The following is a 26444-nucleotide window of genomic DNA, read 5'->3' on the forward strand; positions in this document are numbered from 1 at the left end:
TGACCTAGATGGACTGCATCAATAAGTTCACATGTCCCCAGCTTCCTGATGGGATCAGCCAATGGGGAGCTTCAGCAGGAAATTAGAAAGAGGAAGAAGAGGGAGGTCAGTGTGCTTATTCCCAGCTACATCTCCTGGTCCCTGAGGACTGGCTGCAGCCTTCCACCAAAAGTCTCAGTGCCATCAGAGGGTCCTTTCTACAAGACCTTTTCTGTGTCCAGGTTTCCACTCCCTCTCTGTGCCCTCTCAGGTCTCAGGGTAATATACATGATCTCTCATGGCTTCCCTCCATTTTCCCTACACTTTATAAATGGTCCCTTTACCAAATTCAACTTAAATTATCCTCATTTAAATGCACCATCTATTTTCTGCCAAGACCCCAACTGATGAAATTATATGTGGATATACAAGCATAGAAGGACAAGAAATATATACAAGAAAGGTTACCAATGGTTAACACTAGAACACTAGTGAAAGAAGCTAGAAAGAAACACTAATGTTTTGGCCTTTATAGTTCTGTACTGTATAACTTATTTCTAAGAGGCAAGTATTCATGTATTATTTGGGCAAAACAAGTTTTAAGAGTACCCCCCAAAATAATTTTTTAAAACGTAAAGCTGGGAAGCTGAAAGGACTGAATCCCCAATGCCCAGCACAGTGCCAGGCACACAGTATGTGCTGATAAGGAAGGCTGACACTGCAATTCAGTGAACTTTAAGTTTAAAGGATTTCTCAGAAGCAAGGTTAGCATCTATGAAGTTAAGTAATAATAGGGAAAAAGTAAGTACTACTACAGTAGCTCCACAGAGGCTTCCCAGAGATATAGGGAGTGGTGGTCCCCCATGATACAAACGTGGGCAACAGCTGGTCTGTCAGCCTGATTTCTGACCTGTCCAGTGTACCCATGGCAGAGGCCCCTGGTCCTCTGCGGGCTGAGCTATGCCATGGGGTCTGAGCGTGAGAACTGTACCTGACTGTGCTCATACAAGTGTGTCTCCTAAGGTCTGACAGACCTCCAGTACTACTATCTCCCCTTCTGGTATCCAGGGCCTAGACGCTTCTCTGGACTATGATCTGCATCATCAAACCCTTTGACTGCTGAACTGGACTCTATCTGAGCATCTGAAACTGGGGTGAAGAGGTGGACAACAACACCTATCTCACCCCAATAGGTGAATTAAATCTAGTCCCAGACTCCCTGCATCTGCTCCACTCAGCCATAAAAACAGGTCCGGCTAAGTCAAATTGTCCTTTGAAACATGTCACTTTGTCTGAGAAGCCTTTTATAATTCCTTGAGTTTGGGTTGTTTTCAAGTTTTCTCCTTCTTAAATGGCCCATAGATGCCATGTACTTTCTCTATCATAATATTGTTAATACTGTATTGAAATTTCCCCTTTATTTGTATGTGTCTCTCATTAAACTGTAAGCTCTTCGAAAACAAGAGTTAAGTTTTCTCACTTCTGTATCATAAGGGATACTAATGCAGAGTAGGGGGTTCATTAAATACGGGAAGGTAGAAGGAAGAATGGGGATGAGGGAGTCAAGGAAAGAAGAAGGAAGGGAGGGAGAGAGGGAAAAAAGAAACCACGTGCTGCTAGACCCATAAATAGGACAATACAAAATAGATCACCCTGTTTTATTTGCTGTAATAGCTTTATTTTTCATTCTTATGTTATTCACCATACAGTACAACATTAGTTTCTGATGTAGTTTTCATGATTCATTGTTTGCGTATAACACCCAGTGCTCCATGCAATACGTGCCCTTCTTACTACCTATCACCAGGTTAAACCATCCCCCCCAACTCCCTGCCCGTCTAAAACCCTCAGTTGGTTTCCCAGAGTCAACAGTCTCTCATGATTCATCTCTACCTCTGATTCCCCCCCTCTGCCTTTATTTTTCCTTTCCTTCTCTTAATACTCTCCATGCTATTACTTATGTTCCACAAACAAGTAAAACCATATGATAATCAACTTTCTCTGCTTGGCTTATTTCATTTAGCATAATCTCCTCTAGTTCCATCCATGTTGATGCAAAAGTTGGGTATTCATCTTTTCTGATGGCTGAGTAATATTCCACTGTATGTATGGACCACATTTTCTTTATCCATTCATCTGCTGAAAGGCCATCTCGGCTCTTTCCACATTGCTGCTATGAACATTGGGGTGCATGTGGCCCTTCTTTTTACTATAGCTGTATCTTTGGGGTAAGTCCCCAGTAGTACAATTACTGGTCATAGGGTAGCTCTATTTTTAACTTTTTGAGGAACCTCCACACTGCTTTCCAAAATGGCTATTATCACCTTGCATTCCCACCAACAGTGTAAGAGGGTTCCCCCTTCTCCACAACCTCTTCAACATTTGTTGCTTCTTGCTTTGTCGATTTTTGCCAATCTAACTGGTTTAAGGTGGTATCTCACTGTGGTTTTGATTTGAATTTCCTTGATGGCTAATGATGATGAACAGTTTTTCATGTGTCTGTTGGCCATTTGTGTCTTCTAAGCCATGTATAATTCAAGAACCCAGGTAAAGATGAAGACATTGGTTCATCACATACTTTGCTAGGGGCTAGCAATGTAATGGTGACAGAAAAAATCAGAGTATATTTTCTTCCCCGCCCCATGCTTATATGTGGGCATGTTTCATTTTTCAAATTTCTGATGTTTCTTTCTTTCTTTTTTTTTTAATTTCTGATGTTTCTAAATGCTCTGAATGCTCTGAAGTATTTTCTAAAGGTCTCTCCGAGATCTTTGGTGCATTTAGATTGTTTATTGTATTTCTACTAATTGTTGTCAGGCAAGAGATTTTGTGAGTGAGTTAACTGGCATTAAGTACAACTATCAGAGACCTGCACTGGTTCCTCTGCACAGAATTATCTCAAGAATTCTTTGCCAGAGTAAAGAAAATGAATGTTTAATGTTGGCCCCCTCTGTCTCTCTCATGGCTTTACAGAATTGTGCAGTATTTGAAAAGCATCAGGGAAGGTAAATAAAGAAGGGTTGGTGTTCCTTTTTTAAACACAAATGAAACTATTAAGCAAATGAGTCAGAAATCATATAAGAGAACATTAGAAATTAAAACAGACTTGAAAATGATTTCTAAAAGACTTTAGGCAAAAATTCCATTTAATTCATTCCAGAAAAATTATTTTAGTCCCACCACACGGAATGATGCTACCTTCTGACTCCCCACCACCGCTCCTCCCTCCTTCTAATATGTAACCACTGCACTGCATGGCCTCACTATATGAGGGTGAGAGAATGTAGCACTTCACTGCAACAAGCCCTGAGTTTTCTCCAAGCCCATGACAACTACACAAACAAGCCCACGGAAAGAAGAGAAAGAATACAGCCACCACACAAAGTTATAATTTCCCATCCTAATGTTCACGACTTGCCTTGGGCTCCTACACATAGGCTGTTGTGCTCATGAGTGAGGTAAGCAGTACATGAAAAGAAAAGAGGGAGGACAAACTAGGATGCACAGTTGGGAAGACAGTTAAATAGTATCCACTTTCAATTATCCACATGTGGTTAACCAATGGAGACCTTTGCATCCCAAGCTGATTTCCTGGAAGACCATCAGAATAAGATTTATAAGTGGACAGGGTAGACAATTACTCTGTGCTATGACTTGGGAGAGCCTGAAAAATCCTAAAATCCAAAATCACCACCTTCTCCACCCCTTGCCCCACCACTGGCCTTTCCATGATATACAAAATTCCCACGTAATATGTATTACAACTATGACAGTACTTTACGAGAGGAAAATGCTGTCATTGCTATAATACCTTAAACTGTTATCAGTGTGTGGTTGGTTGTGTGAGGATGATGTGTGGTCATGTGTGGGTGGTCATGTGTGGTACACATAGTAGCCTGATATCCATGTCCTCTTCTTTTGCAAACAGAAACCTGGTTTCCTCTTGTGAACCACCTCTTTCTCACTCTCAGTCCAAGCTTTGGATGAGACTAACCATGATTCATGGTTCTAGGAGTGATTATCCTACCGAGTCCTAGACAATCACACATCTAAAATGTCCTACCACAATGAAAGCAGACAAATGACTCCAGTCAAACTAATCAAAGTCCTATTTAAAACTTTTGCCAGAAAAAAATTTCTCTATTTCTCTTGGAATGCTAAGATGGCAGGATATAAGTCCAGAGTGTTATAAAGGCCTTTTGGACACTACTTGTAGGCCATTTGCCCGAGAATGAATCATACTGAGAAAAGCAGAGCTTTGTGATGGAGATGCAAACACCTGACATCTTCTAAAAACCTGGATTCAGCCCTACCAAACCCTTCAGTAATATAAGAGAAGACATTTCCTTCTTATTAAACCAGTTTCACTACATTTCTGAAAACTAAAACTCCAACGGTTCCTGATTAATACATAGGTATGAATGCTCTAATCTGAATGCATGGTAGAGGAACATGCCGAACACATAGTGGAAGGAAAAGAACATAATTGGGGATCACAGAGATCTCACTCTGTCGGAACATGCCGAACACATAGTGGAAGGAAAAGAACATAATTGGGGATCACAGAGATCTCACTCTGTCCCTAAATGCTTATCCTTAGACATGTTCCTTCATAAAAAATAAGGGGGAGTTCTAATAATGAACTCTAAGCTCTCTTTAAGCTTTGACCTATTACAATTACAGATACTTAATCTATATATAGATTTTGGGAGTGTGGAGAAGAGCCAGAAAAAGGCTGCTATAAACAGCACATTCTGCAGGCAAAGTGAGGTGGGAGTGGGGGGCTTGTTTAGCTGAGCTGACAGGAAGGCACTGGCAAACAAAGGTGGGCTGCTGACAGGAAAATGAATGATAATGCAGATGAACTTCAATGACTTAACATTTTACCAGCATCAGCCCTGACTATCAAAGAAACAAACTTCTGAGTCAAGGTCAAAACCTTTGTATTATCCATTCTCCTCTAGAAGGAAGGCTGCCCCAGAGGTGAGAAGATGAAGGAAGCTGCAGACATAAGTGATATGGGACTTGGCCTTTTTGCTCCATTGTGCCCCATCTGGAATGCCCTCTTCACTTGGCTCTTCTGGCCTAAAGTCTACCTGACCTTCAGTACCCAGTCGAGGCCCTTCTCCACAGGCTTCCCATGTCACTGCATCGCACAGAAATCTCTCTGTTGTCCTTAATCCTAGATCACTTATTATGATTCCTCTCACTTAATTACTTAAAAAACACCTCTCTGCAACGATGGGAGGTGCCCAGAGGATGCCAGAGAGTTCAGCCCCCAGGGCACTCAGCTCCACAGAAGTTGGCTGAGAACTTGGGTCTCTGGCCTCGTATTCAGAGTTCTTCCCTCCATATCCACTAATGACACCTATGCTACCTTCTCTTCATGCTCCTGTTGCTTTTTTACTGAATGTTCATTTCAATAGTTCCCTCCCCCTCCACTTCTGACCAATTTCTTACTGAATGCCTCCTATGTGCTAGGCATTGTGTGGGTTCCTGATGAACATTTTCCATAACCATCACACTCTGGAGATACACTTTACAGATGAGGCACAGTGAGGCCGAGAGATCTGCTCAGAATCACTTGTCCATCTCCTGGCCACAGCTAAGAATGAGAAGAGCAAGGATTTGAAACTAGAGTATCTGGCTATGAAGCCAGTCTTGTCCTTCTCTATCATCATCATCACCACCACCACCACATTGCTATCACTGCTATTGGGTAGCAAAGTGTGGTCAGTAGAAAGACATTAGCTAAAATTCTCCCACCCTTATGATGTCAGTTTTAATCCAAAATACTGACTTCTCCCAGGAAGCCTTTGCTGACCACCACACCTCAGAGCAGGTTGGAGCCCCTCCTAAGTGCTTTTATACCACCCTGTGCTTTCTCTGCCTGTTTTCACATTTAGCTAATGGCTTGAAAACCCCAGCTTTCTGTCTCCTCCACTGAATCAGAAGCAACTTAAAGGCAGAAACAACATCTTGTCAATTGCTTATTCTGTAAATAATTGTTGCATAAATACAGTTGACAAAAGTCCACAAGAAGCTTTTGCTGACCTTACAGAACCACTTTCCATTTCACCCTGGCCCCCTCAATCATACCTTCCAGAGAGTGCAGCCACTTAGAAGCAGAAGAACAAACTGGCCTGGGGATGCCAATAACAGCAAAGGAAAAAATCATCTCCTTTGACTGGGGCTACACACTTGGCGTTTCTCACCAAAGTTGGTACCTGTGACCGTACTGAGGCCAAGTCAAAGAGAAATTGAGCTACTTTCAAGAGACAGATAGCAAAAGAACACAACATCTGCCAGACCTTTCAGATCAACAGTTCTCTGTGGCAAGAGCTTTTGGTGGTTCTTTGCAAACACCCATTGGGCCTCACTGAGCCGTGCAGGAGTCTACAATCTGAGAGCTGACGAAATAATCTCTTTAATCTGTTGTGGCAATTTTTGTGGGATAAACCAGTTGGGAAGAAACCAGTGGTTGCTGGAGAACAGTGAAAATATTTTCAGAAAGGCCTCAATGCCCTCTTGCATGCATTCAGAATCACAGCATTTAACCCTTATTCCACAAACATCTCTTGTGATGTGAGCAGACATTTGTGCAACAAGTATTATTTTTTATCTATTAAGAATCAAGTACTATCCTAGATGCTGTTAGGGTAACTGAACGAAAACCTGGTGTCTCAAATGAACTCTTTAACCTGGAAGAGGCTGCTTGTAAGGCCATTTTATACTCACCGGGGTCAAAGTACAACTACTTTATCAGATAAACTAATGAGTTTTTTTGAAAAGCATGACCATAAAGTAATTCGTGATGACTGAAAAGGCAGGTTGGAGCCAAGTTGTGAAGAGCAGGGAAAGAACATAATCGGTTTTGTATTATTAAGTGGTATTTAGAGCAATGATGACATTTAGTAAACTGATTAGTTGATACAGTTAAAACAGATGAACTAAAGCTAGATATCCCAACATGGATAAGTCTTTAAAAGTATAATAATAATGTTGAATTAAATCAATCCAGTTGCACAAGGGCATACTTCTTATGATACTACTTGTTTAAAAATTTAACACTAAAAATCAATAACCTAATTTGTTTATGGCATGTGTAATAAAAACAATCAAAAGAGGCTTACCAGTGATATATACAGTCTTCAATAAGTGAATTCTATAGGAAGATACCGGAAGATACGGGTAGAACTTTAACTATATCTATATTATTTTGTTTACCTGCCGGCCTTCCTTCCTCCCTTGCTTCTTTTCTTTATTAAGGAGGAATCTGAAGCAAATATAGCTAATTGTTAATATCTGTTCAATATGCAGAGTGAAGATATACATGCTTGTCTTTTTCTGATTTTTTTGTGGTTTTCTAGTATGTTTGAAATTTTTTTTTTATTAAAAATAATTTTTTAGAAAAGAAACAAACACTGAGTTTAGGAGCTCAGTGTTAGAGATTGTTACATAGGAAATCCAGAAGAAAAGATTTTGAGTTTCCCCCTGGGGAAGTTACTGATTGGCTAGAGGGAAAGAGTCCACAAAGATCCATAAATATCATTCAGGGCAAGAGGACTAAACTCACACCAGGGGGATCTTGGTTCACTAGAGCATGTTCTACTCAAATCTTTCAGCATCCCAAGATGTAATCTGGCCCTCTTCTCTCAACCCTGTCAAATGAGGTAACTTCTATTTGGAGCAATTTTTCCTTCAGAACTCTTTTTGGAGATGAGAGAAATAGGGTATATGGAGAGAGCAGTCCTAAAAGTTCGAGATAGTCAGACTACTGTCTTGTTAGTCCTAGAGCTCAACAATACCAAGCTAAGGGATAGCTGTGGGCGCTTCAAGTAGGGATTCCAGGCAAAGAAATGGAGGGTGTACCAGAGCAAGCTAAGCCTATGGCAGCCCCTGTGCATTCTTCCTATGTCTGTTTCTACTCTAAAGGCCAAGCGTCACCCACCTTAGGTGTTCACTGGAGCTGTACAGGGCTCAGGAGCTCTGGCACTCCAAGTTGGTAAATAGAACAAGAGCAAAAGACAGACTAGGGCTATAGTAAAAACAAACAAGCAAGCAGTGGGGTTGTACCAACAACCCCAATATATCCAGGGCTACCATAAAAATGTAAGACTAAAACTTCATTTCTGCCAAAACTTCTTTGGATAAGAAGGAAACAAACTTGTCCTTTGCGGTGCAATTGAAAAGTTAAAGAAGAAAAAAGAGAGAAATGAAACCATTTTACCCATTTCCTGTCGGAACCTAGCATGGCTATAAAGCAAAAGGCCAAACCGGCATTGCTGAACTTTAGTGAATGGCCTTGATCCCTGCAATACGCTAAGGGCAAGTCAGGTCCTCTTACCCAGTAACGTGATCTTTGCTTCACAACATCCTTTGTGGGGAAGAGGGTAAAAGAGGCTAGAGGCCTACATGTGTGTCTGATGAAAGGTCAATGTGGCCTTTGGTATGCACACAGCTGCTGACAGAAGAAGTGGAGAACATTCTTGGGTTTCCTCCCGTCCCTCTGCCACCTGCAAGGGGACCACCTGCCAAGGGAGCTGATGCAAAGGAAGGTTGTAAGACTTAACACACTGATGTCCTTCTTTGCCCCATGAATACCTCTCTGTGGGACAAACATCTCCCTCCTCCCAGCAGTGTTGACAGACCCAGGTCCAAGGTGATACAAATCTGCCCAACATTCCAATAGCTCATCAGAATTCTTTCCTTATCTTGGAGTCCAGCCAGCTACAACTATCTCCATCCCTACCCTTTGCCAGGCAGTGAAATGACACATCTGTTGGTGCTCCCGTGAAGGGAGCTGGCACTGTCCTCTTCATTCTGCAGACCTGAAAACTCACCTCTGGGAGAACCAGAAGCACAATGAAGGCTTTCCATCTAAACACTGGGAAATGGGCGTGTGCAAATTATGCCTTCGGCTAAACAGATGGTATAAAACTAAAAATCTCCAAAGAAAATCATCTTTGTTACCAGAGATAGAATTTTTTGGTAATAGTGTTTGTGAAACTTTGATTTATTTAGAAATAACCAAAGATTAAACTTCTGAAATAGCAATTCTATGGACTTCATTCTATAGAGGAGCTGGCAGGAAAGATCAATTCTTTACTCCAAAGAGACTCTGCACAGATGAACAGGTTTAGCATTTTAGTATTTCCCCAAAAAATGACTCTAGAGAAAAAAGAAACGTAACAATACTCTTTTAATTCCTCACTTATTGAAGATGTAAGGAGTTCTAGTTGCTAGCCATTCACTGGGCTAAAAGAAACATGTGTCTTTCTTGACTCTGTAACTTTCTATGTGTTTGATTCCTTGATCTTGGGCTCATGTGAAGCTGAGGGATTTTAAGGAGAGAAGATGACACTGTATTTTCCCGGTATATTTCTACTATGATAGAAACACTTATAGTTTCTGAATACATGTCAGGAAACCTGTATCACCTTCCTGATCTCCTAATAGGGAGGTTCAGGCGGATAAGCTTCTCTCCTCTTGGTTTCAGACTGTTCCAGCTGGGGATGTTTCTTGATATATTACCTGATTGAACACAGTCCCCCAAACAAAAACATAGACACACACACACACACACACACACACACACACACACACACACACAGAAAAGCCCATTTTTAAAGTAAAGCAATTTGCAAAGAAACTTACTTCCGGGACCTAGATCCACTGAATACTGAACTCTTTACCGGCTTTTTTCGGTTTGAAGGAAGCACAAGTAATTGTATTTGAGCATAACTCACGCGTGTGCTTACATACACACTCCTGAAAATAAGAGAATATAGTGAACGTACATTTTCAACTGAAGCTCTACTGTATTAAAAGACTTAGGGGGAAAATTAAGTGTGATTCAGAGGGACAGAATTGGCAAAAAGCCATGCTCTGAACTAAGCTGAAGAAAACTATAGGAATATCCTACTGGATTTTTTAGATTAAACCAGAGGAGTAAGGAAAGGGGACTGTGCTCTCTAGAATCTAAACTGAGAAACTTGAGTTTATCTGGGGAAGAATACGAGAAAGCTTAGAAAGAGGAGCAATTCTGTTTAATCTCCTAAAGCAGATCAAAAGAGTGACAAGGATAACTTCTTTACACTGTACCATGACTGAACGTCTTCCCACATTCCTCCTAACCGATACAGAGCAAAACATTCCTCTGAACCAATACAATGGGTCTCCTCTACTCACCAAGACTTTAGCAAGGCTTTCCTCGTGCCAATGAAACGATTGTTACACATTCCATTTCTTTTCCCCTTGTAAGAATCTCTCCAGGAAGTTCTGGTGCCCTATCCTGGAAGAAAGAACGAACAAACAAAAGAAAGAAAGAAAGAAAGAGAGAGAGAGAGAGAGAGGAAGGAAGGAAGGAAGGAAGGAAGCAAGCGGGTGCCTGGGTGGCTTAGTTGGTTAAGCAACTGCCTTCCATTCAGGTCATGACCCCAGAGTCCTAGGATCGAGTCCTGCATTAGGCTCTCAGCTCCATAGAGAGTCTGCTTCTCCTTCTGACCCTCTCCCCTCTCATGCTCTCTCTCACTCTCTCTCTCAAATAAATAAATAAAATCTTTAAAAAAATAAAAAAAGGAAGGAAGAGAAAGAAAGAAAGAAAACAGAAGGAAGGAAGGAAAGGAAAGAGAGAGAGGAAGGAAAAAGAAAGAAAGAGAGGAAGAGAGAGAGAGAGAGGGGGGAGGAAGGAACCAAGCACCTGGGATTTTAAATTATCACTCATTTAAATCTGAATGATCTTCCATCATTCAAAAGCTTTCACAAGCTCTTAATATAAATGCTTGTTAACAGTTCATTAGGAAGTCAGGTGCAAAAATAAGGTTGGAAAGAGAGAGAGCATCTTTTCACTGAGAATAAATTATTATAGTAAAAATACAGGTTTTAAATAATTTATAATTCCTTAAAAGCGACCTGGGTTGAGGAGTTCAGGCTTTGTTTCAGACTCAGCAGAAAGCCTTCAGGCCCTGGACTCCTCAAATTAAAATCAAATCCAAATCCAAGCAAATTGTTTCTTCTGATTCGCGGACCTCAGACCTGGCCTATGATTTCCCTGCATCAGGATCTGAACTTTGGAAGCCCATCTTGCAAGCAGCTTTCAGTCCCTGAACAAAGTTGAAGAGACCTCTGCTTTTCAAGGGGAGAGTTAGTGATGTGAAGAATCTGGCTGCTCTTCAGAGCACAGCTGGGTGGGTACAGTCTAAACACAAGGCTGTTTGCTTTCTGTTCTGGAACCGTCGAGCGTGGAGGTAAACTGCTTACCCATGTTTGCCTGTGTTTGCCTGCCATGGGCAGGAGAACCCGATCAAAAAGGTTGCGGCCGGCAAAAACACAAACATCCGATAGACAGGCATCACCCACAAATCACAAGGCTGCCTCTGCTTCTAAATCCAAGGTCAGCAACTCTTTCTTTCTCTTGCAATCCTCTTTCATACCATGGCCCAAGTGTTAGCTTATTTTTAATTCATCCTAGGCAGACATTAGACAGCTCACAAGAAAGGAACGTGAACCCCGTAATATTAAATTTCCTGACAACTGATTTATGCTACCATGCCAACATTAACTCCATTTAATTTAATTGCTTTGGTTTACGTTCTTGTGAAAAGCACAAAGCAGGAAGGTTATTAGTGCATAAATGCCTGGGGTTTGGAACTGAAGGAGCACTTTTCCCATACTCCCTGTCTTATGATATTAGAGAATGCTTCCTGAGAGTAAGAGGAGGGCATGGTCAACCTAAAATGAACTGAGTGATTGGTTGGTTGTAAAACACCATCATGAACTTGAGCTGCACAAGATCTGCTAGTCTGGCCCTGCAGATTTTTAGTGACTGTGTCTATTTTAAGGTGGATGCAGCTGGGGGAGGGCGCAACTACCTCGTGGCATAATGTATACCATGGGATAAAGCATGGCAGGATGGAGAAATAAAGCAGAATTAACCACTGAGTGCAAATGTCACTGTGCTGATAAACAGAGATTAGAAGAACCATCTCAGGGCTGGGTTTATCTGTAGGAAAGGAGGACCTGGGGTCTGAGCAGATAAGAGAGGATGGTGGAACTGTCTCAGCTCCCTTGGTTTCTGGAATATAAAGTGCCTCTCTGATGTGCTTCTAGGTTGAGGTAAGTGGAGCCATGGCCTAGCTTCCCACAAAGAGTGCTTCGACCCCCTTAACTGTCCCTCTGCTGGGAGAGCAGTGAGCTTTCTGTATTTCCTCAGCATCAGCTCTTTCACAAGGAGCTCATCCCCACTATCCCTGGGCCAAGACCACCCCCTTGCAGAATTCCAGGGGGCATCATTCTCAGGGAGTCAGGAAGTGTGTGAAAGCAACCCCTCAGAGCATAACAATGGGAATGGAGGCCCTGAAGCTCTGTGGCTTCCCTCTCCTTGAAAAGGTCTTGGAAATCTATAGAAGGCCAGTGTAACCCAGAACTGCCCTGCCTGTGCTTTGTTTTCCAAAACATCCTTTAGTTTTAGGGAACTGACATGACCCAGCTCTGCTAGACTAACATTCTCCTGGAAGATTGCAGCTGGTTGCTGCACTGTGGGAAAAAATGGGGGGGGGGTAACCTTGTTTATCATCCCCGCCCCAAAAGTTATCGGGAAGTCCAACAGGTATCTCAATCAATCATTCACACTCCCCCAGCTCTTCCTCTTTTGGAGACGTATATTGACTCAGAAGAAACTGTGAGGAGTAACCTAAGACATTGCCCTCTGCCCTCAAGACAGTGTATAAATGCAGTCACATGAAAATATGTCACATTTTAAGCCTGAAGGAAAGATTGCGTAACCTTATTCACAAAGCCCTTCCCAAAGTTTTCCAGTAGTAACTCTGCTACCAAAATTTCTCCTGTAGCTTAAGCTCATTTGGTCTTTTACTATTCCAGACTAGAAAATCTTTCATGTAAGAAATATGGCAGGTTAAAAAAAATAACAAACAACTTCTGTAAAGAAATGAGGATTGACTTTCAGATCTTCCTAGGAACCTGTACTTTTATTTCCAATAAGGTAGCCCCAGGGCTCAATACACAGGAGGCATTCCTTAAATGTTTACCGAATGAATGATTTATTCAAACATTCCAAATTTGGGGGCAAGGTTTTTTTTCTCCTGTAGTGACAAAAACAGGAAGAACAGGTTGAAGCTAGAAAGAGACAGACTTAAACCTGAACTGTTCGAACTGCCCATAGAAGGATCTGCATTGGAGAATGAGTTCATGGTCACTGGGGGTATTCAAGCTGGACAACCAGAATGTTGTCAGAGGTATCTAGGAACTAGGAGGGTGGTTAGGCTGGTATGATCCTCAGAGGAACATGAACCAGAATACAAGGCCAATTACAACATTCTTTAAGAGGTACAACAAGATTTTCTAGGTCTTCAGGGAAGGGAGCAATGACATCCAGGTAGGGTGGTAGTTCTCTGCCTTGGCTATACACTGTGACCACTTGAGCTTTTAAAAATAAAGAGACTTGGGGCACCTGGGTGGTTCAGTGGGTTAACCCTCTGCCTTTGGCTTGGGTCAGGATCCCATGGTCCAGGGATGGAGCCCCACATCGGGCTCTCTGCTCAGCGGGGAGCCAGCTTCCCCCGCCCTGTCTTGATCTCAGGATTAAGAAATCTAGCCCATATTGGGCTCCACAGTCAGCACAGAGTCTCTGTCCCTCTCTCTCTGCTTCTCTTCCCATTTGTGCTCTCTCTCTCCCCAAATTAAACTTTAAAAAAAAATAAAGAGAATTGAGTCTCATCCCCGAAAGTGCTAATTTAAATGATCTGGGTGTAGCTTGGGCAAAGAGACTTTTGACAGCTCCTCAACTGCATCCCGTTCCCCAAGATGCACTGATTTGGAAGAAATAGGAGAAGCTTCATTAAAGAAGAAGAAATTATGCCTGTGCCTTAAAGTTTGGGTAGGATTTGAATAAATGGAGAGAAAGGTAGAGACACTCCTGGCACAACCTGGTTTATGTTTGATAAACACATGTTAAGGAGCGCCCATAAATGAATGCAAAAAAGAAGATCAATTCACTAATTTTTGGTACTATTCATGGGCTCTTGTTCTTAGGTATAAATTCCAAGTGGATTTCTTTCATGCATTTAATAAATATTTCCCATTTATTAGTCACTCACAATTACTTTCATCCTCAGTCAGTAGTAGGGGCTGTGTAGTACAGGATTACATAAAAGGGTGGGTAGCTATGTTAAATTAAAAACAATACAAAACAAAACACAAAATAGGTCAATTCAATGATAAAGGGTTGATGAAAGTCTTTTCAATGGATCCAAAGTAGATGACATTCGAAGTTGCACACCTGAGAAAGTATTACAGCCATAGAATTTCTTTGTCTTTTCATTAGTTCAACAGTACCTGGTAAATTAAGGCCAGCAAACGAAGCACTGAATAATCAATCATTGTATCTAGTCTGGTTTTATATCCATCTCCTCTTCTCTGAAATTGAGTATTTCTCTCCCAACTTTCCATGAAGAGTGTCAGCTTCCTAACACACATAATTAGGGAGTGAATGGGTGATAAAACAAACTGCATTAGCCATTAAAAGAGTTATGCTACATGGATGTAATCATTCTTCGTAAAATAAAAAAAAATCATCGCATAAGAGTGGCAAAATATTATTTTCAAATGATAGATGATAAATCAAATGGGCATGATTAATGTCAGTACAGGGAAATTTGCAGTGGTGCTTTTGGCTGCAATATTTTTCCTGTCTGTATAAATCTGCTGAAAGGAGGTTGCAGAGAAAAGGGAAGCTATATATATTCAGGAAATGAGTAAGTCCAATTCTAAACATAGTGCTGTGTTTCTGCACATGAAATAGAGTAAATGCTCAGTCTGGTAAACTTAACTGGAAAATGGAAAACTCGCATGCATTTCCATTTCAAGCAGTTGGGATGGCCACAGAGGTTGAGGCAGATGCTTTGGCCACCCCACCTCAAAGCCTGCAAGCCTGCCTTGGGGTTCCCCTATAGTCTTGGTGAACAGAAACTGTTCATGCCCCTGTCCTCTGCTTTTCTGCCCAAGGGCTTTCCCTAGCACTGGAAACCTACTATGAAGCAATCTGGAAAATGCCACGGATTTAATGCTCCCAGGGTAACTTCAAGCAAGGAAGACAACAGTCAGTAGATAAACATCTCAGCTTCACCATCTTTCAGTGGGACAATTCTAAAACGTTCTACAGAGTTTCTCCAAAAAAATCCCAGCAGGACTGAGGCCAGTTACCTATAGTAATTACCCATGTCTTAAATGCATCCTTTTGGGATTTTTTGCGCCTTGTTTTCCCTGTTTATCTCACTTTGGCTTCCTGAAACCACCTACCAAATAGACTATCTACATCGAATTCTCTATTATAGGGTCTGCTTTTGAAGAATCAAACTAAGAACAGAGCATCTAATTTTTCATTATCTTCTGACTTTGGTCAGGGAAATAAGGATGCTTTGAGAATACACCTTGCATGCACGCAGTAGCTGCTCAATAGATGACGGATGGACGGTTGGACAGATGGACGGACAGATGGGATGATGGGTGAGTGGATGGATGGATAAACAAGAGTATATTACTGGGGAGAATGGATAAAATAATAAGATAAACACTGGCCATTGGGAAAAATAATATTGGAAGAAAGAGAGAGAAATAGAAGATAAAGGATGACTGAATTATTCCCATTGGCTAGGTTCTAGGATCTAGTTCAGTGATTCTGATCTACAGAGCTACACCAGTGTAGGGATGAAAAAAGAAGGCATTCCATGGGAGACAAACACATTAAAAATATACTCTCTTTGAATACCCAGACCATATGTTTAGGTGCAATACTACTGATGACTCAAGTTCATATTTTACAAGGCTTCTTTATACTTCTTTGCATCATAATGTTAACAATTTCAGCTCAATGCATTACTTTTAATATCCAGGTTAGAACTTTGATTTCAAGAGAGATGATATTAAAAAAAAAAAAAAAATCAAGCAAAGATAGTATAGAAGCCAAGGGAAGAAAGAGCATCAGAAAGTCAAACTGGTTAATCGTGCCCAGTGCCACTAAGAGGTCTGATATGATCTTGACTACAAGGTCCTAATCCCCACAGCTGAGTCTTGGCTAACTAAGATGGCTTCCATATTTAGGGGCAATGGTTCCTGCAGATAGGGTTGAACAACTCCTAGTAGGTAGCCTACTACCTTCTACTTACTTTTGGCCCAAAGAAAGATGGAACTGTCCTGACAGAGGCAGCTCTACCAACTCCCTATCTCTACTGGGAATTCATTCTCATCGAGACACGGACTTAGGGGAGTGGACCAATGTTAAGGAGGGGTCTCAGTTGCACAGTCCTGCCACTAGCTCCGTTTTGAGTTTCAGCGAATCCTATGGGATACACTACCCAGTCAAGTGCCAGAGGACTATTCAGACCCTGCCTGGGGTACTGCAAGCCCTCTGTACACCACAGTGGTCTAACCAAAACCAACCACATACGCACTCATCTCAAGAAACTGGTTCTTCCAGCATATTATTAACTGTTAAGAATTCACTTAAGAGGACCTCCTACATTGGAATAGAGGTAACTACAAGGAGTCTGGATAAAACTGTTACAGATAAATAGTATCACTCTACTTAATCAGAAAAGGATGAAATATTTAAAAAGCCTTTCAGGGTCAGAGAGACATTGCTGAAAGTTGTAATATGTATTTTACTTCTTTTTAAATAAAACAAAACCCTATTATGTAGGGTCACCAAGACCAGGAAAACAATGAATTGTCCCTGCTTCATGTTTCAGCGACTAGTGAGTCAAAGAGTTTCCAATCCCGTTTGGCAGCTCAGGCCTAGTACATGGAATTCACAGTGGTCTATCCCCTTCCAAAGGAAAAAGAGAAACAAATTCGGAGGTTAATCCTTGCTGTCTGATGAACTCCCACTGTCCGAATCACATGCTGCTGAACAAACAGCTTTAAAGGCTCTGTTTGCAAAAAGCATTTTGATCATCATCCAAAGTCCCCCACCACCCCCCAAACCCTCTACTTATGTCATCTTGTAAAACAGACAGTTGGGAAAGTATTAGGGGTTGAACCTGGTTGGGAAGGATGGGTTGTCATAGTTACTGTTTTATAAATATGGGCTCTGGACCAATTCCAATGCTGATCATACTTAGGAAACATCTTTCTAATTAGATGGCCAGAGAATTAAAGTTACACATTCTGTGTTGGCACACAAGAATAGTGAAGGTCTCCGAAATTTAAAATTTTAATTTAAGAAGATGAATTTTTAAATCACTTCTCTTAGAGGGAAGTATAGGAGTATTCTTCATTTCTTGAAGTAAAATTTTGGGTGAGAAAAATATAATCTACATAAACATATTTAAACTGTAGTCTGAAAGTAACAGGGAAGAAATCCCAAATCAAATCTTTACTTCAATGTCCCCTTCCTGTCTATGATACTTCCATATAAGCAAGCAGTTAAATAACTGAATGAATATGACCATAAACTAAGATTATAAAAGACCAGTAATATCGGATCACTTATTACATTATTTTGAGGGCAGCTTTTGCAAACTTCTACAGACATTTTTCTAAGGACAAAGGAAAATCCTGAAAGCTTAAGTTGCGAATGGGGAAAGGTGTATGTTCAACATAACAAAGAAATTACAGCGTAACCTCATGGAAAGGAACATTCTTGCTGGCTCAAGAGCCAACAGCTTTCTGTTTAGCCACATCTTTCCCCGCTGAACACACTAATTCCTACCTCAAAAAACGATGTCTGAACTTGGGCTCATAACATGTACTCAATATATACTTGCAGAATGAATGAACAAACTAAACACTGATCTAACCACATGGAATAGCTTGAAAGCTAAAACAAACAAACAAACAAACACACTGCAACCACCACAACAAGGATATCAATGTTCCATTCTTCACTTTCAGTTGAACAATGACTGAGAATTGAAACACGTTAGCTTCTGGAAGCTGAGTAATAAACAAACATACTCTCTCTTCAGATTTGGCAAGTTCGCTGTTTTCTTCATTCCGGCATTAGGCAGAAAGCCACAATTGCCTGTGTTAACCTGTCAGTGGTAACCTGTCAAAACCATCTTATAACAAGTCAAGTACATAAACTACACGAGGAAGAACAGGTGCGTTCTCTACCCTTGTGGTAACAGTGTCAGACACTTGGGTAAAGTGAAAAGAGAAGGAGATTTAAATCAAATAGCCGGGCTTCAAATCCCTCTGGTGCCCTGAGTAGCAATGGATGTGGATGGACTCTCTGAGCCCCCAGCTGCAGCATCTGTAAAATGAAGTTAATAACACTTACTTTAAAGGAGTGTGTGAGATTCAAATGAAGTGTGCGTAAAGTGCTTCATAAACTACAAGGAACAAAATTAGATCCAAAATTCCAGAATGAATTTTCCTCCTCAGGGCCAACTGTACTAGTTTGATAGGACCGCCCTAATAAAACACCACAGACTCAGGGGCTTAAACAACAGAAATGTATTTTCTCACAGTTGTGGAGACTGCAAGTCTGGTTTTTCCTAAGGCCTATCTGCTTGGCTGGCAGGTAGCCTTCTTCTCTCTTTGTATGGCTGTTTCTCTGCGTACACGCACCCCTGGTGTCTCTCTGTGTGCCCTAATTACTTCTTCGAGTGACACCAGTCATACTAGAATAGGGCTCACCCTAAGGGCCTCATTTTCACTTAATCACATCTTTAAAGACACTATTTCCAAACACAGTCACCTTCTGAGGTACCGGGATTAGGACTTCATTGTATGAATTTGGGGGAAACAGAATTCAGCCCATAACACCAACTAAATATAAGTTTTAATATAAAAATGTGGGAAGGGGATGAGACATTGAGACAACACTGAAGGCTGATCTGCTGGCTAATTAGCAGAATGGCAGAGTTAAATTATAGCCTTTGGAGAGAACAATATATTATAATTGTTAAGAAAACAAGTCCATTACCAAATAACACATTTATTTACACCGATGGCCTCACAACATTAACAGCTAAATGGAGTAGCTAATGGACTTTAGATCATAAGAAATGATTTGTATAGCTGCTCTTTTCCTTGGCTGCTAGAACACAATCTTTCAATTTAATAGGGCTTAGTGAAGAAAGTACCCCTGCTTCCCCAGGTTGCTAAATGTTCTTTGCCCGATCCCAATCCTCACCCCCAAATTTTTGTCACTAAACTTCTTCAAGTTATTTTAGACAACCATCAGATACTTGCATGGCATTACTTTAACTGTCAAATAGAGTAATATTTGTTGAAAGCTTATCACATTCCAGGCATTATGCTAAGTGGTTTACATACATTATTTTATCTTATCCTCATACCACCCAATAACATATGTATTGTTATTATCCCAAATGTAGTATAGAAAAACTGAGGCTCTGAAAAATTAATGACCTACCCTACTGGTTAGCAAAGGAGCTAAGATTCAAGTTCAGCTCTAACTCCAGAGCCCACATTCTTAATTGTTACCCCAGTGGCTTTCTTATCTTAACCCTAACTAAACTTCCAAGTTAATTTCACCACTAAATTAATTAGTTGTAAAGGCAAATCACAGCAAATCTGCACAGAAAATATATTAAAGTATGAAAGATGTCTCTTTCTAATTAGAAAAATCCAGTTCTTTTGTCAATCTCCCAAATTATAGTATCCTCAATTTCCTACAATTTCTTTCCAGGTCACCCTAGAACACCAAGAGGCAACACTGTTCCGGGATATAAAACTGGGTGAAAACTTGAAAACGTGAGATTCTAGTTCAGCCCAACATTATCCCTTAACTTTTAAGATTGGTGTCTGAGAAACGACAATGTATTCCAGAGGTTTTAGGATCTGTTCAGAGTGACTGTGGCAAACATAGTCCTGTTTACTTATTCTTAGATTTAATAAACATGTATTAAGTAAATGTCACACAATCAGCACAGTGTAAGGCTTAGGGTACACCCATATTAGATAGATGTGGTTCCTGCCCTAGATGGACTCACAGTCTAGTGGGGGAAATGGACAGAGGTATTACAATTACAGTAGAGTGTAGCATGTGCATGGCAGAGGAACAGTCAGAATTCTATGTAAGCAAAAACCAAAGTAACTTTCTTTGCTTAAAGGACTCAGCTGCTCCTTCTCCAAAGAGGTAACATGAGCTAAGTCCAGCATGGGTCATAGGAAATGCAGCCCAGGCACAAGACTTCTTGTTTAAGTTGGGGCTCCTTTTTCTTTTCAAAATCACCTCCACCCAAACAACCATAGTCTCAGAAACACAAATACCAACCCAATCTTTGGGAAATTTAAAGACATCTGAAACACTGAATCACATGAAGTGAGGGGGGGCAAAGCAAATACGGGAATTGTTGCCAACTTGGCAGAGCAAACGGAGAGGGACCTAAGAGAAACAAGCCACATCACTGCAGAGAACTTAAGGAAGGTACAGGAATGAGAGGTGCCAGCTACCTGTGAAGCAGGGGTGAGACACAGGGTCGAAAGCAGGAAGTTTGCTTGAAAGTGTTTATAAAAAGCATGTATACCCCCAGGTCCTTACTTCCTTCATGCCCACACACAAGTACCTGCAACCCACATTCTCCCAAGGCCAGAGAACAGGTATTTAAGTGTCACAGAAGGGGACTCAGAAAGGCTTGGAACTCAGTGACTGGATGCAGTGGAAGGAAGAAGAAAGCACGAATCTGAGAACAGGGAGATGAAGTGAAAGCCTGCACATAAAACAAGAGCCCCTCTCTCCTTTTCCACCCAGCTCCCACATACAAGCAGCCTCATTCCTGGCTTTTTATGCTTATGCCAATGAAGTAACCCAGAAAACAGAGGGTCCTGGGAGGTGAGGATGAGAAGTAAGAAGGACTGGAAGTCATCTTACAAGTTTGATCACATGAGAAAAAAATATGGGCTGGGTAAGAGCGATAAATACATAGAATGAAGTAATTATTAATTCCAGGGCTTTCAAAAATTAGCAAAAAGGAAAATAAACACAGAATAGTGACTTAAGTAAAAAATGGTGGAGGTGCCAGGGTGGCTCAGTCGGATAAGCATCTGACTCCTATCTCAGCTCAGGTCTTGATTCAGAGCCGAGAGTTCAGGCCCCATGTTGGACTCCATGCTGGACGTGGAGAAGGGAGGAAGGAGGAAGGGAGAGAGGAAAATAAAATGTGAAATAACTATGAATGTGAAGAAATGGGTAAGGGGAAGGAGGTGAAATAAAGCTAATCCTCTTCTACAATAATAGGAAATGAATGCATCATGTTCAAAATCGACAGCTATAAGGCACTTTGCTCAGACGTATGGGCATAAACAGCTAAGAGTTGGAAGTGCTGCTCTTGGGAAGTGGGTCAGGATGGAGTGGGAGTAGAAGGAGGGGACTGCTATTTTTATTAGAAGCCCTTCAGCACTATTTGACATCTTCAGCTATGTACTTCTTCTCTGAGTAAATAAAAGTATACTATTAAAAAATATCATGGTGTAAAACAACCCCACTGCAGAAGGAGGGGGGTAAGGTGCTCATCCAAGTAACTCCAGAAATGAGTGGAATCCGTAAGGCTAAAGGTAAAATGAACTGCACTATAAGCACCAGCCTCCAGGTGATGAAGCTGTTTCCCACAGGGGTGTGAGTTCCCAACACCAGAACAATCCCCGTAGACAGGAACTGAACAATTAAGTACTGGTGGGAGCCAGTTTTCTCACTGCTGGGGAGGCAGGTTACAGGAAAGGAAGAGGACAAGGTGACAGTGTGGTAAGGCATTAGAGCTGGAGACAGTATGAATTCATGTTTAACTTAATATAGACAAGATGGTTAGCCATAGAATTATTTCCAGGTATGTATACACAAATGGTTTGCTCTGCTGGCTGAGAGGATCTGCAGCAATGACACCCCAGGAATAACAAGCATACCTAATGCCCGATCTTGTTTTTTAATGCCATTCTCCAGTGAAAGAACTAGGGCTCCTTGGAGAGATGGCTGATTCTAGAACAAGGGCAGAAAATAAGTATGAAAAACCTAGAGCACCTTGCATGGACAGAAAGCAAGAAAGTGCTTAAACAAAAACAAAAACAAAAAACCCACATGAATGGGAGTATGTCAAAGGGACAGGGGAGCCAAGTTAAAGAGCCCCCAATGGCCAAAGTAGAACAATTTGAGCAGCAAAGTAAAGTAGTATTGGATTATAATCTAAAATACAGATAATGGGGCACCTGCGTGGCTTAGTGGATTAAGCGTCTGCCTTCGGCTCAGGTCATGATCTCAGGGTCCTGGGATTGAGCCCCACATCGGGCTCTCTGCTCAGCGGGGAGCCTGCTTTCCCCTGCCTCTCTCCCTACTTGTGATCTCTGTCTGTCAAATACAGATAAATATCCATGCATCCATACTAATTAAATGAAAGATTGAAAAGGTAAGTAGACAGACAAGGGGAGATAGTCAAATTTCCTGTGCAGAAGAATGACGAGTAACTAATGAGATACACCATCCTTAAGGAGGTGGAGCGTAACTCATCATCTTTTCAACTGCAGGCTGCACACACTGACTTCCTTCCAGAGAGTACAGTATGAAAAGGGGAAACAAATTACAGTGCAGGAAACTGGCAAATACAACCGCAGCCAGATTTCCAAGGTTGACATCAACAGGGATAAGTCAAGTTGAGAGCATCTACCCTTGATGTGATGTGATGTGATGGGAGGGTGCTTTACCTCTGTGGTCTTCCTCCCAAGAATACATTGCTCAGTCTAATCATTAGAAAAATGTCAGACAAACTCCAACTGAGGGACATTCTATAAAATATCTGATTGATACTTCTCAAAACTATAAAGGCCATCAAAAACATGAAAAGTCTGAGAATCCCTCATACCATGGAGAGTCTAAGGGATGAGACTTCTAAATGTAGTGTGGATTCTTGGGTAAAACTCTGATACAAGAAAAGGACACTAAAGAAAAACTGAAGGAATGTGAATAAAATATGGATCAACATCAACATTGGTTCATCAATTATGACCAATGTACCATATAGTAAGGTGAGATGTTAATAGTAACTGGGTGTGAGTTATATGGGAACTCTGCATTGTTTCCACAGTAATTCTGTAAATTCAAAATTGTTCTTCAGTAAAAAGTTCACTTTAAGAAGATGGCAAATTTCCATTATTTCTACTCTAACTCACCATTTTAAACTCACAAGTTTCTAAAACTCTTCACAGAATTGAAGTGATATAAGGGAAACTATTTGGTTTAGTTCATATCCATGAGCACTTTGAATTCTAGAACTTTCAAAACTGTAGGCAACAAGCCTCACAATGTTTTCAACCAGTTGCACCCCATTGTGACCTATACATGAGCACTAGAAGATGAAGTCTGTAATCAGGATATTTTGTCAATGAACAACAATCAACCTGGGCCAACCGGAACAAAATAAAGGGATTTATTGGGAAGATATGGAACAGCTCACAGAATGAAGGTAAAGCTACCTGACCAGTCTTTATAAAGGATGGGAAGCAGGCACCAGGGATTTTTTGCCTTCTCTTCAGAGAAGTTCCTTGAGAAGAATCAGCTCTAGAACTTTTCCATTGTGGAGGAATTCTACTTAAAGCTCAAATTCTCAGAACAGCAGGTAAAGCAGATAACCCAGGAAACTGGCCACCTGTATCACAAGGCTCTGTGTGGTCTCATTTGCATACTGTGACCACCTCCGGGCATGGAGGAATGGGAATATCTTTTTTTTTTTTTTAATGATTTTGTTTATTTTTTGACACATACAGAGAGAGAGCACAAGATGGGGAGATGGGGAGTAGTAGGCAAAAGAAGAGAAAGAAGCAGGCTCCCCACAGAGCAGGGGGAGCCCAATGTGAGACTCGATCCTGGAACCCTGGATTCATGACCGGAGCCAAAGGCAGTCGCCTAACTGAGCCACCCAGGTGCCCAGAATGGGAACATCTTAACTGGATTGTTACCTAGCCTGCACGCCAAGTAGGAAAGAGTATGTTTTCCCAAGTAAGTAGTATACTATTTCCAGAAGGAGGGGAAGCAGATGCTGAGTACGCTAAAATATCAGATGTCTACTGCAGCTGTCCCTTCAGGGAACTTACAATCCAAAGAAAAGGCTGAGGCGAGCAGGACATTTCAACCCAAGCACAGAGGATGGAAGCAGGAAATTAGAAGAGACATGGGATCCTCAAGAAAGGCATCTTGAAGATCTGTCCTCAATACTGGGAGCACAGTGATGGAGGACACAGCGGTGAATGATGGTGAGGTCTTCTGGGAAAGGAGCATTAAATGAGACAAGTACAGAAACACTCAAATGACTTAGAATTCATCAGTGAGGAGAGGAGCCCATTTGGTCTACGTGGGTGAGTAGTGTGTTTTCTTATTTCCTCTTTTGCAAATCTTATTTTTAGGGTGTTTTTTTTTTAGGATATGTACAAATCCATGAATGAAAAAGAAAAAAGTGCATTCAGTCATAGGCATGCTTGTAATAACTGACTATAGTTATTCTGGGGTTCAGCATTCCACCTGCGGACTTCTAGGTGTACAGTGTGTGAGATCCTAGACTAGGCAGTTAGTTAGACACTCAGAGAGCTTGTCTCTTCCTCTCCAACTATGCCAAGGGCCTTAGACACAAGAAACATACTGAAAAAGAACCTTCCTAAGGCCCAAACTCCTTTTTTTTCCCATTGTTTGTTTGGTTTTTCAAATTTTTTAAAAGATTTTATTTTTATTTATTTATTTGACTGAGAGAGAGAGAGAGAAAGAGAGAAGGATCACAAGTAGGCAGAGTGGCAGGCAGAGGGAGAAGCAGACTCCCCCGCTGAGCAGGGAGCCCAATGCGGGACTCCATCCCAGGGCCCTGGGATCATGACCTGAGCCAAAGGCAGAGGCCGAACCAACTGAGCCACCCAGGCATCCCTACATTTTAATTTTAATTGCAGTTAGTTAGCACACAATGTTATACTAGTTTTTGGTATACAACACAGTGATTAAAACAATTCATACATCACCTGGTGCTCATCATGACAAGGGTACTCTTAAGGCCCCAACTGTTAAAAATCACAGGTCCCTGCAGTGGCAGAAGGGAAACGTCATTTGCAGGTCTCAGTTATCACTAAGTGAGTCAGTGGTAAGGACCACCCAACTGTTCCCCAGCTCCCTTTCCTCCTTCATGTCCTATGAGACAGGCAAGGCAGATAAGCCACAAAACCAGCATCCTGTATCACAATCCATCTTTTCTGATAACTTATAAGACTTCCCTCTGATTATTCCATCAGTGATTTCAGTGCCAAAGAACCAGCTGCAGTAAGTAATTTTTCCCATTTTTGACTGCACAATGGACCATAATTGACAGAAATGCATCCCCCAAGTCAGTCTCTAACCTACGATTTAGGCTTCCATCAACAAATTCCCCCAAACTGCCAAGTGTTATTCCATCTGAGCAATTGCCTTACTCCTGGCACACAAACACACCACTTCCTGTTCTATATGCTGGAGGTGGGGACCATTTCTGGCTAGTTGGAGTCAGCGAACTCGGTTTGAAATTAGCCTCATGGAATTCTGACCAAAAAATCCCTTACTATAATTTTAAAATAAATCATCGCAAAATGACAAAGCAGGACCGGGGCTGTATTACCCTCCCTGAAAACTAAGAAGTTTAATGGAAAGGAAAATGCCAAAGCTGCAGGGGAAAATTACTATCACAAAAATCGTATTTCAGTTTTCTGAGCACAAGCCAATTACATTTCCTAAACCTGTTCACAGGATAGATAAAATGCCAGCCCCCCTCGCAGTGTTTCTCTCTATTAATTTCCTAGTGCCCATACCTGCTGTAACCACTGCACACGGATCCCTGAAGCTCTGTTCCCCCCGTTCTTACCTTTTCATAGTCTTGCTGCCATTACTGTAAGTGGCTCCAGGACGGAGGCATTCAAGGAATGAATCGATTTTTTTTTTTTCATATCTAGGTTGTAGTAACTACGACTGCCTTTTCATAGCTATAAAGTCCTCCTTTCACAAAACTAATTTTGAGTAGAAAACTCAAACCCAAAGAGAGTTGTGAAGCTTCCTTACAACATGCTGAAGGTACTCAATAAATGTTGGTCAAATTAATTTAAAAGCGAAAGTATAAGCAGCACTAATATAATCTGTCTATTGAAAAACAGCTAAATTGCTTTGGCTGTGTGCCCCAACTTACCCACCAGTCTCCAAATGCGCGTGGGGCACAATTATGTAGAGAACCTTGAACACGATGAAAAGAATGGGAATTATTTTCTTTAAAAACCATTTATAATCACTTTGTAAACCTAGCATGTGTTGAGGCAGCATTATCTTGCAATTTCTTTGCAGTGCTGTTCAAGGTAATCCTGTGGGTGTGTAAACAGCAAAGTAACAGCTGAGAAGTAAGTGCCCTTCAAAACCATTTGTTTTGGTAAAGTTTTCAGCAACCAGCAAGACTTCAAACTGAATAACGATTTAGAAATAGCTACATAAACAAAAC

General features: G+C 41.3%; 1 protein-coding gene and 1 long non-coding RNA gene across 5 annotated transcripts in view; both read right to left on the minus strand.

Annotated features, from left to right (window-relative positions):
- The window catches only part of CPQ (carboxypeptidase Q), a 460217-nt gene that overhangs the window by 199196 nt on the left and 234577 nt on the right, over positions 1-26444 (minus strand). The window lies entirely within an intron of this gene.
- Positions 10188-26068, minus strand: LOC309860592. The gene is made up of 3 exons (XR_014309471.1): positions 25771-26068; positions 24955-25013; positions 10188-10273 (listed from the first exon to the last, which is right to left on the minus strand). It is a non-coding gene; the product is annotated as an uncharacterized lncRNA (long non-coding RNA).

This window comes from Mustela nivalis, assembly GCF_964662115.1.
Source record: "Mustela nivalis genome assembly, chromosome: 2".
Taxonomy (NCBI): domain Eukaryota; kingdom Metazoa; phylum Chordata; class Mammalia; order Carnivora; family Mustelidae; genus Mustela; species Mustela nivalis.